At 41.6% G+C, this 13,022-nt stretch overlaps 1 protein-coding gene across 2 annotated transcripts in view; it reads right to left on the reverse strand.

Moving 5' to 3' along the window:
* necab2 (N-terminal EF-hand calcium binding protein 2) overlaps positions 1–13,022 on the reverse strand; it is a 154,129-nt gene that overhangs the window by 75,674 nt on the left and 65,433 nt on the right. The gene's annotated exons all lie outside the window — the stretch shown is intronic.

The raw sequence follows: 13,022 nt of genomic DNA on the forward strand, positions 1-13,022 counted from the left end.
TCTGTCCTTTCCTGTATATGTCTATCATACCGTCTCACCCTCTGCTGAGCGTGTCCCACGGGGCCAGGCTACAAAACCTGGGATAGAAAAGCTGTGATCTATAATTCACACAGATCACTGACCCGGGAGAAGATACCGTCACAGAACACACCCTGGTGATTAGCCACAGTGTGTATTATTGTTAGCATCTGCGAGCGTGTGTGTGTGTGTGAGTTCAAGGCAGGAGGAATGAGTGTGTGTGCTCGTGTTGATGTGCCTGGTTTTGTGTGAAGATTGATGACAGAGCTCTCCAGAACGTATCACACCTACAGTATAATGTTCAATATTGTCATTGTATATATTTTCACACATCATCAAAGGCTTCATTTTAAATAGCACACACAGGTTATATGCAGAGAGCTGCAATGTGCCCTGAAATAAGTGGCTTGGATTGTGTGGCCACTGTTTTTAGCTATCAGGGTTTTTTTTATAACAAAGTGGAGGTGACGTGTTGTTTATGAGATCAGAAAAAATGTATCTGGTAGGAGTAATTGACCGAGCCAGCAGGGTCACTAAGCCGTGAGTGTGTGTAGAGTGTGTGTATTTGTTTCTGATCTCATGTGTTTCATCTCATCTTCTGAAGGTTAACAAGAAATCTCCTCATTATCATCCACCTACGCATCTGCACATATGTACAGCACAGCGTTCCTTTGCAGCACACACACACACACTCTTTTGTCATAAGATGGCGGTGGCTGATTACAGGGAGTTGTAGGTGGTAATCAGTGATTATAGAGGTTGGTCTAGTTAGGGGTAAATTATTCCATCTTCAGTGTCTCAGAAGGAAATGTGGAAGCTTAGTGGAGATATGGAGGTGACAAGAATGTAGGCTGATGAAAGACTGAAGCGTACACTATGCAATTCAAACCAGACATATAATATTACACTGGCATCTAATCAGAAAAAAACACAAACTCAAGCTTCAGCAGTAGTAGTATGTTGGTGTGCAACATGACAAAGCAATACAATTATAAAGTTGGATCATGAGGTATACTGAGCAACAAGGAAATAGGAGTTAGTACTAGAGTGTTTTTACTGCATTTTATCTGCATTTTATCTGCATTGTGAAGGTCTTGAGATTCTGCTGATAAAATTTTAAATGGATCTGGTGAATCCTGTAGGAGAAGATTTGAAAGTCCCATAGCTGTAAAGTGCCTAAAATAGCATATTGTCAGATGTCAAGTCAACTGTTTTGTATTTTTATGTATTTGTATAGCACATTTAAAAACAATCACAGTTGACCCAAGTGTATAACCAATGACATCATTCGAGGTGTCGACTATTCCTTCGCATTTTAACGTCACACAACCAAATTTGAAACTAATCTGATAAACCCCTTTAGGAGAAGTTCGAAAAAGTTTGCATGAAATACATGAAAAACTTACAAAATTAAAAATGTAACTTCTGGTTGGTCAGGGCTAATAAAATCCAATAGGAAATATGTCCGAAGAGATGAGAGAATGTTCCAACTAAGGCCTTCCATGCTAAACAGGTATGAACCCAATGCTGTATATTCTCTCCGTTGGGCCCAAACAACACAGGGCTTTCACCCAGGAGACTGCTGTTAATGGCCCGTGCGCTAAGTTTCACTTTCACTTCACAATCAGTTGTTCATTCATGTCCTGTGTTCACAACGGCAAGTCACATTTGCACTGTAAAAACATAGTCATTTTAAGCCCAACTAAACTAAAAACTAAACTAAACCTAGCTTAGTGGTTTTGGTGCCCAATCCTGAGCAAGTGTTTCTGTTTAATTCACACCATGAAGCATGTGTTTACTGAAAGAGAAAAGTGACGTTAAGGGGTTGTTACGCACGTGTTTAGAGCGACAGAAAAAGTGACACTGAATGGTCTGACAAAGTTGGGATGACATTCACAAGATTCCACCTCGCTCAAAGACAACCAACCAATCAGAGCCAAGTACTCTCTAACACAGTTGTCGATCATATCCAAACTGCAAAATATTCCAAGTAGGGATCAGATCACGTTGCTGGTACAGAACAGAGCAAAACAGGTGAAACGCATTGGCCGCAATGCAATCATGGAAACCATCGGTTATCGTCTGACGCCGATTTAGACAATCCGGTCGTAGTCTCTAAACTCGCGTCTCAAGAGAAGAGAAGAGAAGAGAAGAGAAGAGAAGAGAAGAGAAGAGAATGCACAGCTTGTAGTTTCCAGCGTGTAGCCTGTGAGCAGTTTTCTGCTCGTGCTCTTCCTTTCAACTGGTCTTCAAACAGCTTCAGGCAGTACAACGCCCACATTTCAGCCTAGTAAGGTATGCTCTCTGGAGGTTTCCTGAGCTGCCTATTTTTAGAATTTTTATCACCTTCTATTGGTTTGATCTTTTATTTGCCATGCTAACCAATAAAAGTTGTTTGTGCTGCAGCAATTGTCTGCTGTGAGAAGTTGTGTTGTGGTGGTGTTTCTTTTATTTCACAGCTCAATAGGTATCAACTTCTATTTCACAAGTCTCTGCAGAGCCAGCATAGTCTCTCTGCAGTAGGTCTCTATCTGCGAGGATAACAGAGGTTTGATGTGTTGGGGAAGCACAAGTGCAGCTCCCCGGCTGGCCCGCTACCTCCGAAAACCCCCACAACCCTGCCTCGGCTTCACACATCAACCAATTAAAATGGTATCCTAGCAACCCTAGTCAATATGTCTCTAAGCAACACCATTTTAGCAGTATGCAGGAAATGATATCTGAGCAGCAGACCTCTCACACTGAGAATGATATTGCTTTTAAATGTCTCTTCCCACTGTCCTGGTATCCCTCAGTAACCACAAACTCTCACAGTCTCGTAGCTTTTTTAAGTCAGTGTGTCACACACACACACACACACACACACACACACACACACACACACACACACAGCCTGTTTCTCTTGGTTATTATTCTCCTCTGCTCCTATCCTTTTTCACTATACCATCTTAGCTCCTCGTGATGAGGACATCCCAGCTGCAACAATCACCATAGAGAGTTCAGCCACGTGCATGTACACCGCGTGTGTGTGTGTGTGTGTGTGTGTGTGTGTGTGTGTGTGTGTGTGTGAGAGAGAGCGTGACCATCCGCTGCCCCTCCTCTGGAGACATCTACCAGTCCATTAGCAGGACACTAACCTGCATGGACACACACACACACACACTCTGCACTATCAGCATCTATCCTCTGCTAATATTTTGTGGCCGCTGTCTGTAGCTGTAGCTCCTTAGAGCATGAGACATAAATCTAACAGGATGGACACATACAGGGCAAATCTTCCCTATAGGTAGGGCTCCAGACTAACTTTTTACATTGGTTGCACTGGTGCGCCTAACTTTTTCATTTAGGTGCACCAGCACATAATTTAGGTGCACACAGATTTTTTTACAGTGATTTTTTTTTTCACTTTTTACAGGGGTCAGGTGTAACGGGCATCACAGTATTTTTCTTGACGTAAAAACAATCAACAGTTCTGTTCATTTTGAATTAGCAGTTGTTTTTTTGGTTGTGATGTTTCCTCGAGGAGGAGTACAGGGCGAGGTTTCACACATACACACACACACAAAGACAAACCTGCTAAATGTCAGGCGCATTGTGCGACCAACAACAATATTTATTTCCATTGAGTTACATTTAGGCCTGCAGGATATGAGGAAAATCTGAGATGTGCGATAACATTGTTCAATATCGCAATGACAATATGACTTGCGATAAATAAACAAATATTGAAGCGTGCATATTAGCTATACAGATACATCTATTTTATATATAACTAGGCTAAATGTGGTTTACAACAGTAATGTTTACAACAACAAAGTCACTATATAAAGTCATTAATATCTCACTGGAAACAAATCTAAAATGTAAATTAAAGAAATAATATTCCTGAGTGAAGTTTATAAAGACTGAAGAACACAGACATCAGTCAGTATCATTCCTTCTGTCCTCTGTCCTCCTCCATCAGTCAGTATCAGTCATTCATCCTGTCCTCTGTCCTCCTCCCTCTGCTGATGTGATTCACTGCTGCAGGTAACTCTAACCCTGGTGGAGAGAGGAGGGGCTGCTTTGTCTTAGCCAGCAGATGAGTTTACAAGTAAGATATGTGTCAAACTAACTTACTAACAGTTAGACTACACAGCCTTCTGCCAGCTTTAGTTTCAGCTTGTGTAGCCGAGGATTTTGTGCTCCTACACTTTATGAAGATAATAAATTAATAACACGCAGGCTACGTAGTTTGCACCGCTTCACGCCTTCCGTTCCTCCCTTCACAATAAACTCCCCGGACACACAGACAGTTTCAGACAGCCTTTTGCGATGCGTTCATCACGCATGTTCACATCACGATGACGATGGAAATAGGATTTATCGGTCAGCCCTATTTACATTATGGTGTGTTTTATTGGACGATGGTAAATTATAATGCTATCATGATGCGTTCAAATGTAATCTTGAACTTGAATGAATCCAGTTGTTTGAAGGAGATGTTTTCACAGCAATATAAAATAGATAATAGAGAGGGAAATACGACCTGTTTAACTTCCTAACGCTGGCTTCAAGCAGCTTATAATATATAATTAGAACTAATAATGCCAAGTTGTGTTTTAATTGAAGCAAATTGAATAGTTTGTTTTTATATAAATAACTACTATAGATGGCAATAACAAAGTGAAAAGATAATATTTAGATTTTTTTACGGCTGGAACGTAGCACAACATGGAAGTGAAATTGCAATAAAAAAAAAAATATTTTGTCCCTAAAATCTATGACTAATTGTGATAAATAATCGTGATCTCAATATTGATCAAAATAATCGTGATTATCATTCTGGCCATAATCGTGCCGCCCTAACGTAAGCTAAGCAGCGTTTTCAAACCATTCACTGAGCTAACGTTAGCCTTATTATCTAGCGAGCAACAGCTGATAAAATCTGCCAGCGATAGTTGTGATTCCAGTCAACAGCTAGAAATGAGAAGCCTGTTTTTGCCACGGTCTGATCATAAACTGTATATGAGCCACAGACACCAGAAAGCTAACTGTAACAGGAATAGCAAGAGGAACAAACTCATCATATGTTGAACACAGCTATAAAAAAAAAAAAAAAAGATAATAATTTACCAAATATTTGGTTTATTGGAGCGATTTAAGTGACAGTTGGAAGTGTGGAAGTGGTTAACAGCAGGCAGAGTGCCTGAGTTTGTTTCTAAACAGAAGGCGAGCCCACTAACAGGCATCAGAAACATACAGGCTCTTCAGATATCATGCCAGCTTCATCAGCCTTCAGAGGGAGACGAGGATGGAGGGAGGCAAGGAGGATGATGGTGGTGGAAGGCGAGAAGAAACAGTAGGAGGGAGAGTAGGAGCTCCAGGAAATGGAGATAAAAGGAGGCGGGAAAAAACTGGAAGTTCAGAGGGGGAGAAAATCAAGGGGGTTATAGGAGAGAAGGAAGACGATGTACTGTACATTGTGTTGAGTTTTCTGTTTCTTTGTGTTTTACTTCCTCACTCCCTCAACTCTATATTTAATTCCTAAGTGGAGTTCCTTTCTCTCTGTTCTCCTTTCACCCAATTACCCATCCATCTCTCATCCATCGCTCTCTTTCACACACACAAACACACTGGCTTTCTCTTTCTCACTCCTACAGTCCTCTGCATTATTCATGCTTTGGGTGTAACCTCATCAGTCAACACACACCCAGCTGACAACACAACACGCACTCTGCCAGTCCTCTTTCTTTCCCTCTCACGGTCACGTACACACTCGCGCACAAATTATTCATGTCCACATCATTACCAGTTGTGGGAGACACTGAGGATGCAGTCAGTCAGTCAGTCACATAGTTGGTGGATTGGACGCTCACACTGTCCAGCTGCGCTATGTGCAGAACAACACCTCGCAGCTAAACAAGGTACAGACAGGTATAATGTATGTACAACATGCTGGCTGCTTCCCTGCTGCGTTGTGAGGATGAAGCTGACGGGAAATACTCTATCTGCAATGCTAATGTAGGATAGATAGAGAGGAGGGAGAGGTTGTTCTGTTACAGTACAGACTGGTTTCATGGATGGAGATTTAAATGATTATTGTAACTTCTGATCTGCAGGTTAAAAATCAACTGCTGCCTCATCAAAAAAAGTACTAAAACCTCTGCAGCTATGAATAACTTTGGTAAATTGGTTTAAGGTATAGGCTACCAGGCAGTCCTTATTTATATGACTATGTGTTGTTATAGAACAGTGTAAGCTTCCTAAATACAAGTAAGATGAGCTTGATTTTTATTGAAATAAGTCTATAAAAACAGAGAGGATTGAAGAAATGTCCAGCGCTAAGATGAGAGGATCTGCAGAGAGCAAAGACAGCCAAAGCTGACAACATCTGTGCTGCTCGATGGGAAATGGGGCCCCTAGAGACACATGGGGATTGATGAGATTTGGATTTATACACAGACAGAGCCTCATAGTAGCTGAAGTGTGTAGTATACAGTGCCGACGTGCCATTTTGAACATAAAAACGGCAGGTTGTAAGTGGCTGCAATTGGCAGGAGGTGATGTGTGTTTGTACAGTACTATGTACATAGTGTACTACATATACGTAAGTGTACTAATGGAAGTATCCAAATTGAGACACAGCTTAAGACTCTACAGCCATGCTATAGCATCTCTGAAGTTGTACTTATAAGCACAGCAATACTTGATCTAAATGCTAACATCAGCATGCAAACATGTTCACAATGACAATGCTAACATGCTGATGCTAAATGGGTATAATGTTTACCATGTTCACCAGTTTAGCATGTTAGCATGCTAACATTTGCTACTGTAATTAGCACTAAACACAAAATACAGCTGAGACTGATAGGAATGCCATTTGTGTTTTATATTATATTGCTTTTTTTAAAATGTGAAACTAATGCTGACCTTACACCAAACAACTTTTTAATCGATTTCACTGTTGCAGATATATTTCCAATGTCGGAATAAAAATCACAAGTGTTTTGCTAGAGTTGCAGCATGCTCCTGTGATCTCGATCGATTTAGTATAAGGTGGTCATAAAACTCAGTGCAAGCTCGTAATGTCAGTCCTTTTCTCGTCTTGACGTTACGATAAAATCAAACAAGTTTAATATCACCGTAAGTTCAATGACATGAACATTGTCAACAACCAATAGGTCCGCTCTCTCCAGCACCAAACAGGAAGCAGCAAACGGGGTAGGAAGTAAACATGGAAAAACTGGTGGAGTTGTGAAGTGAACAAGAGTGCCACTTTGATATGTTCTCCCATTGGTACCACGATAGAGTGGAGAAAGAAAAAAGCTGCAACTCTCGAAATCCCCGGTGAGTAAATAGTGACCCTGCAAGTTCCCCAGTCTTTGCAGAATATTATAGTCAGTTACTAAAAACTGTGACTTAAGACACATGGTCTTTAGATGTGAGAGGGTGTCAGACTTTAGTCTTTTAAAAGTCTTATCAAAGTCTCCTAGTGTGTGGTAGACATAAAGTGAGCATCAATACGAAGACTACCTGGTGACAGACTGTTAAGTTTTTGCATTTTTGGATTCTCAGTAATAGAGACCAGCGATGAGCAGAAGGGTGTACAGCGGAGATGCTAGGACCTAGGACTCTTCAACATGTTGTTTTTACTATCAACAATCTCCACCAGCATCAAAAACGTCAGGGAAAGCCCAAGCTTACCAATCACAATTCTTATGGTCTTCATGTGGTATCTCTGTAGCCGCCACTGACGTGACCTATGACTGGTAGAGCCAGTGTTAGTGCTAGCTCTGTCTGTAGCTCAGTCATACACAAGTGCAACAAAAGTCTTACAGGAAAGAGATAAACTATAGGCTATACTGACAGTTGAAAGGTTTTAGGAAATGTACCACTCAGCAGCTGAATGACGAAATGAAACCATGTAATCAGGAATCAGTTTCACTGACTGAGCTGCTTAGCTTCCTCCTCATCCAGACAGTGATGGCAGCCATGAGAAAAATGTGGAGCTGTGTTTTTGACCTCCATCACCTCTTCCTCTCACTTAGTCTGACCTCTTGCCTTATCTCAAACTCTGCTGTTATATCAACTCTCCTTCAGCTTCTTTTTTTGCGCCTTCACTTGTTTCTTAAAGCTGCAGATGGGAAGTTTGAGCAAATGTATATAAATCTATCTCTCTCTATATATATACATATATATATATAATGTATATATATCCTGACAGTAGTGCACAAGACAGCTAATCTGTGAAAAAATCATGTACCTCTGTCTCCTTCTAGTGCCCCTAATGGCATTTGCAAGTTTTCACCGCGCCCGAAGGAAAACGGAGTCGAGAAGTCTCTAATGCAGCTGTCAATCACTGCTTGCAAAACTCGCAAACTCAGATCAAACTGTCAAACAAGGCAGTGTTGATCAAATATGAATCAGGATTATGTAGCGGTAATGCCTATTTATCGCCTCAAATGTTTTCAGAGACATCTTGTAGTGTACTGTTTAGCTGTAAAATGAGAAAGTTTGCTCAGGCCGGCTTAGTTTTGGCTCGTCTGTTTTCAACATGGCGGCTGGGTCACAAACTTTCTCATTTGCAGCTAAACAGTACAATAAAGGCCCAGACACACCAAACCAACATCAGAGAACTAATAGTGACAAAGGCCAACTGTTGTATCGCCTCATGTCACCTTTGTCTTGGCCAAAATGTTGCACTCGAACACACCGCAAAGACTACAGCCAACAGCCAACTACCACTATTCGTAATTCAAAAAGGGAAACCGGAAGACCGAGGACGGCGGATATACTGTACAAGCCATTGTTACGATACGTACATGAAACAAAGCGCCGTCTGCTGACCATTTTCACACCACTCTCCCTCACCACTTAGCTTCATTCCAGATGGCCATGTCGTTGTGAAAATATGCGTGTTGGAATGATCAGATAAGATGAAGATGAAAAATCTCTCTCTCTCTCCAACTCTTTCTACACATGCACCTTGTGAAATTCTTTCCTCACCCTGACTTTTCTTCATCATTAATTCCCTCACTTGCCTCCTCTCCTCATTCCCCGAGTCTAACTTCTTTAATACCCAGCACACTGGCGATAGCATCTTGCTCCTTGGTTACCAGGGAAACGGTACCCAGGTCACCAGGTTCTAAAGGCTGAGGGATGCGCTTGCTATCAGAGTTGACACCACTTAGTGTTACATGTGTATATAATATATATGTGTGTGTGTGTGTGTGTGTGTCTGGGTTACTGTGATTGCAGGAATGCCCTCAACTGAAATCCCTGCACCAGGTGGCACTCACCTCACAAACACACACTCAGGAGTACACACTGCTGCCTGTGCACTGCTGGGAAATCACCTTGGGACAATCGGCAATTTGTAATCATTAAACCTGCCATGTAGCTACTCTATAAGGTGCCCTCACTTTCTGGAACAAATTATCAAAGGGGGAGCTTTTACTAAGTATAAGCATTATAATTAACTTTGCACACAATTTTAATTATTAAAGCAGCAGTAGGCAGAATATTTTTGGAATCATTGGGCAAAAAAATCCATAATAACCTTTCAGCATATTATAATTAAAGTGTTCTGAGAGATAACTAGACTTCTGCACCTCCTCATGGCTCTGTTTCCAGGCTTTAGAAAATCTAGTCCGTGACGGGAGACTTTGGCCAATCACAGGTAATTTCAGAGAGAGAGAGCGTTCCTATTGGCTGTTCATTCAACGGAGGCAGCTGTCAATCACTCGCGAACTCCGATCAAATGGAGAAAAATGTTATAGTGTACTGTTTAGCTGTAAAATGAGAACGTTTGTGACCCGGCAGCCATGTTGAGATCAGTTGAGGAAATACCAAGCACCGCCCACCAGCATTTTGCAGCTAAACAGTACACTACAAGATGTTTCTGAAACATTTTACGTGAGAAATAGGTATTACAGTAACAGATAATGGATTCATTATTGATCAGCGCTGCCTGGTTTGACCGTTTGATTGGAGTTTTTGAGTGATTGACAGCTGCTCAGAGATGGCAGGCTCCAGCTCGGCTCTGATTGGTCGTTTCCTCCGTTCTGTGAAATCTTGCAGATGCCATTAGGAACACCGGAGGACACCAGAGGAACATGAGTTTTTTCAGATTACATGTCTCATGTACTACTGTCAGCAAATAGTGATATTCATATTTGCTCAAACTTGCCTACTTCAGCTCTAAGTTAACAGTATTATTTATTCATGTATTCAGTTACATGTTTGACTCTGATAACCTTGTACTGCCTTATGACAGTTTCGGGGCTCCAAATAGTACATTAAGGGTGTGAAAAGCTCTCAAAAGGATAAAAGTTCAAGAACACAGGCTCAGCTTTGACGGTGCAACACTCCACCACTGCATTTCCAACATACTGTACTACCTTTGCACAATCTTCATCGGAAAGCCCATTAAATCCTGATGAATAAGTGATGAACGCTCTGCAGAGAATCATATCGTAGCCACTGACTGAGCCAGATGACGTGTTTTACACATTGACTTCTGTTTCATCCTTTTATTCATCACCCTGTCAACCTGTCGTCACGTCCCCCTCGCCTCACCTGCTCTCCCCCTTCTCATCTTTACTTCTCCTTTCTTCTCCTCCCAATCTCCTCCATCAATCTTCCTCCCCTCTTACTCTCTGTGCCTTATTGTGTGCGGACCAAATGGCCTCGCTCTGCCCCGTGATCCGCTTCACCTTAATCTTCATGAAGAAAGGAGAGGATGAAGAGGATGAGTCGGCGATGGCTTGGGGGTGGAAGAAGACAATAAGAGCGGAGATGAAAGAGGAGAAGATGAGAGAAAAGAGAGGTGGGAGGAAGAGGAGATGAGGAGGAGTCAGATGAGAAGCAGCTAAAAAGCTCATGGAGGGTCACTCACCGGCGCAAAACGATTTTAAAATCTAGTCTGAGAGAAACTGTGTGTGTATGTGTGTGTGTGTGTGTGTGTGTGTGTGCGTGCGTGAGTGTGCATGTGTGTGTGTGTGTGTGTGTGTGTGTGCGCCTGTAGAATTGTCAATGAGTGTGGCGGCTCGTTCAGCGGAAGCTTGAAAAAATAAAGTGCTAATGAGAGTGGCTCATTAAACAGCATTTATACACGAAAGACAGGACAGGAGATGTAATGAATTTTCCCTCTTTTTGTCACCTGCTTCAGCTCTCATCACCACCAACACACACACAACACACACACACACACACACACACACACGATCCTCATGGGAGAGGCCGTTATTTATCTCCACCTGCTGGAAAGCCAATTAAAATTGTTTTCTGGAGCCACTCCTAATTCTTATAACACCATAAAAGCTTTCAAAAAAACAACATTGGATTTGAAGCATTTCAACATATTTGCTCCATCCCTGTGGAATATATATTTGTTCTCTAACACCGTCTAAATCATGACATTCAGAGGTATAGTCGGGAGATGCTGCTAAGCAGACATGCAGGGGGGAGGGGAGGGGGAAGAATGCTTTCTCAAAATCCTTCTTGGCCAAACAAACTGTCAGACTTTACTAAAGTTTTCTCTTAAACTTCTCTTCGCTGCTCATAATTGTTGATGGCTGTCATCTTTGATCTCGTTCACAAAAATTAGGACTCTCGGAAAGTAGAGAGTTGCCAGAGGAACTACAGTGAAACTGTCAGGAAGTCGTTAGAGATGCCGAATGAGGCCCAGTCTGTCCTGCGTATGATGCTGGATGACGACATGTGAGGGACCAGCTTGCGAAAAGCTGATAGATAGCCAAGCGATCTCTTAACAAGCTGGCTCGATGTGGACTTAAATTATCTCAGACCGGTCTCCAGGACAACTGTCACCAAAGTATCCGGTCTCTATGGCAACTGTCACCATAGTAACCTGCAATAACTCTTGAGGTGATGCCACGCTGACATGGGCTGAAGTGGGATGTCATGGTACAAAGTTGACAGTTTTTTTTGTCTTTTTTTTTGTCCTACTTAGAATTTCCACTTGCGTCCACGTACTTTAAAAGGACCAGTGTGTAACAATTAAGGGGATATATTGGCAGAATATTAATAAATATGTTTTCTTTAGTGTATAATCACTTGATAAGAATTGTTGTGTTTTCGTTATACCTTAGAATAAGTCTTTTATATCTACAAGCGGGTCCCCTCTCCACGGAGTCCGCCATGTTGCAGAACGGACAAACTAAACTGTTAACTTTTCCTGCTTGGGCCGGAGTCGATTTTATATCGCTCTGGAGTTATTGTCAATGTTTGAATCAAACGAGTCAGAAACTATCTTATGCAACACCCACTGGAATCTACTTCTACAAATAGCAAAATACTAATAATATTAGTGTAGCCTGATCTTTATCTGCAGCTGTGCAGAAGTACCGGTTTTAACAGCATGAAAAAAACACTGCACAATATTCAAATGTTGATTTAGAATTTGAATGTTATGAATGAAGCTTTGAAGCTTCCAAACATTCGGTACAGCCCTAGGACTGTTTTATATTGATGAGTTTCATATTCTGTTTACTGATTAGGAGGGCACTCTGTCGCTGTCCATTTACGGGGGTGCTGAATCCGAAGGCTGCATTACGCACGGCTTGGCAGCCGGGCACTGCCGTAGAGGCAGCTCACTAACAGTATCGTAATGCATTTCAAGGATAAAACATGAAATTGACAACCTATCTAATTACACTGAGTTAAAAGAGGTGTTGATTTAAGTTTTTACTTACAGCGAAGATTCTGGTACAAAATATGAAGTGGGCTCCAAAACTTGCATTCCACAACTAAAGGACACAAATGAACTGTACTTTATGACTTAACAATGAATCACAACTAAATATTTACTGTTTTTAAGACTCACTCAATCAGGTTGAAGCAAGAAAATTGACCTTTTTCACATGTCAGTTTGCGAGCATGCACAATACCAGGACCCTGGAGATGGCTCACATAAATGGAATACATCCATTGTTAATGTTATTGATTATACCTCTGCATTTCTTCCTATGACCTGTTAAAATGTCTGCTGTGAAAAAGAC

The sequence above is a fragment of the Sebastes umbrosus genome, chromosome 4 (assembly GCF_015220745.1).
Source record: "Sebastes umbrosus isolate fSebUmb1 chromosome 4, fSebUmb1.pri, whole genome shotgun sequence".
NCBI classification, from domain to species: Eukaryota; Metazoa; Chordata; class Actinopteri; order Perciformes; family Sebastidae; genus Sebastes; species Sebastes umbrosus.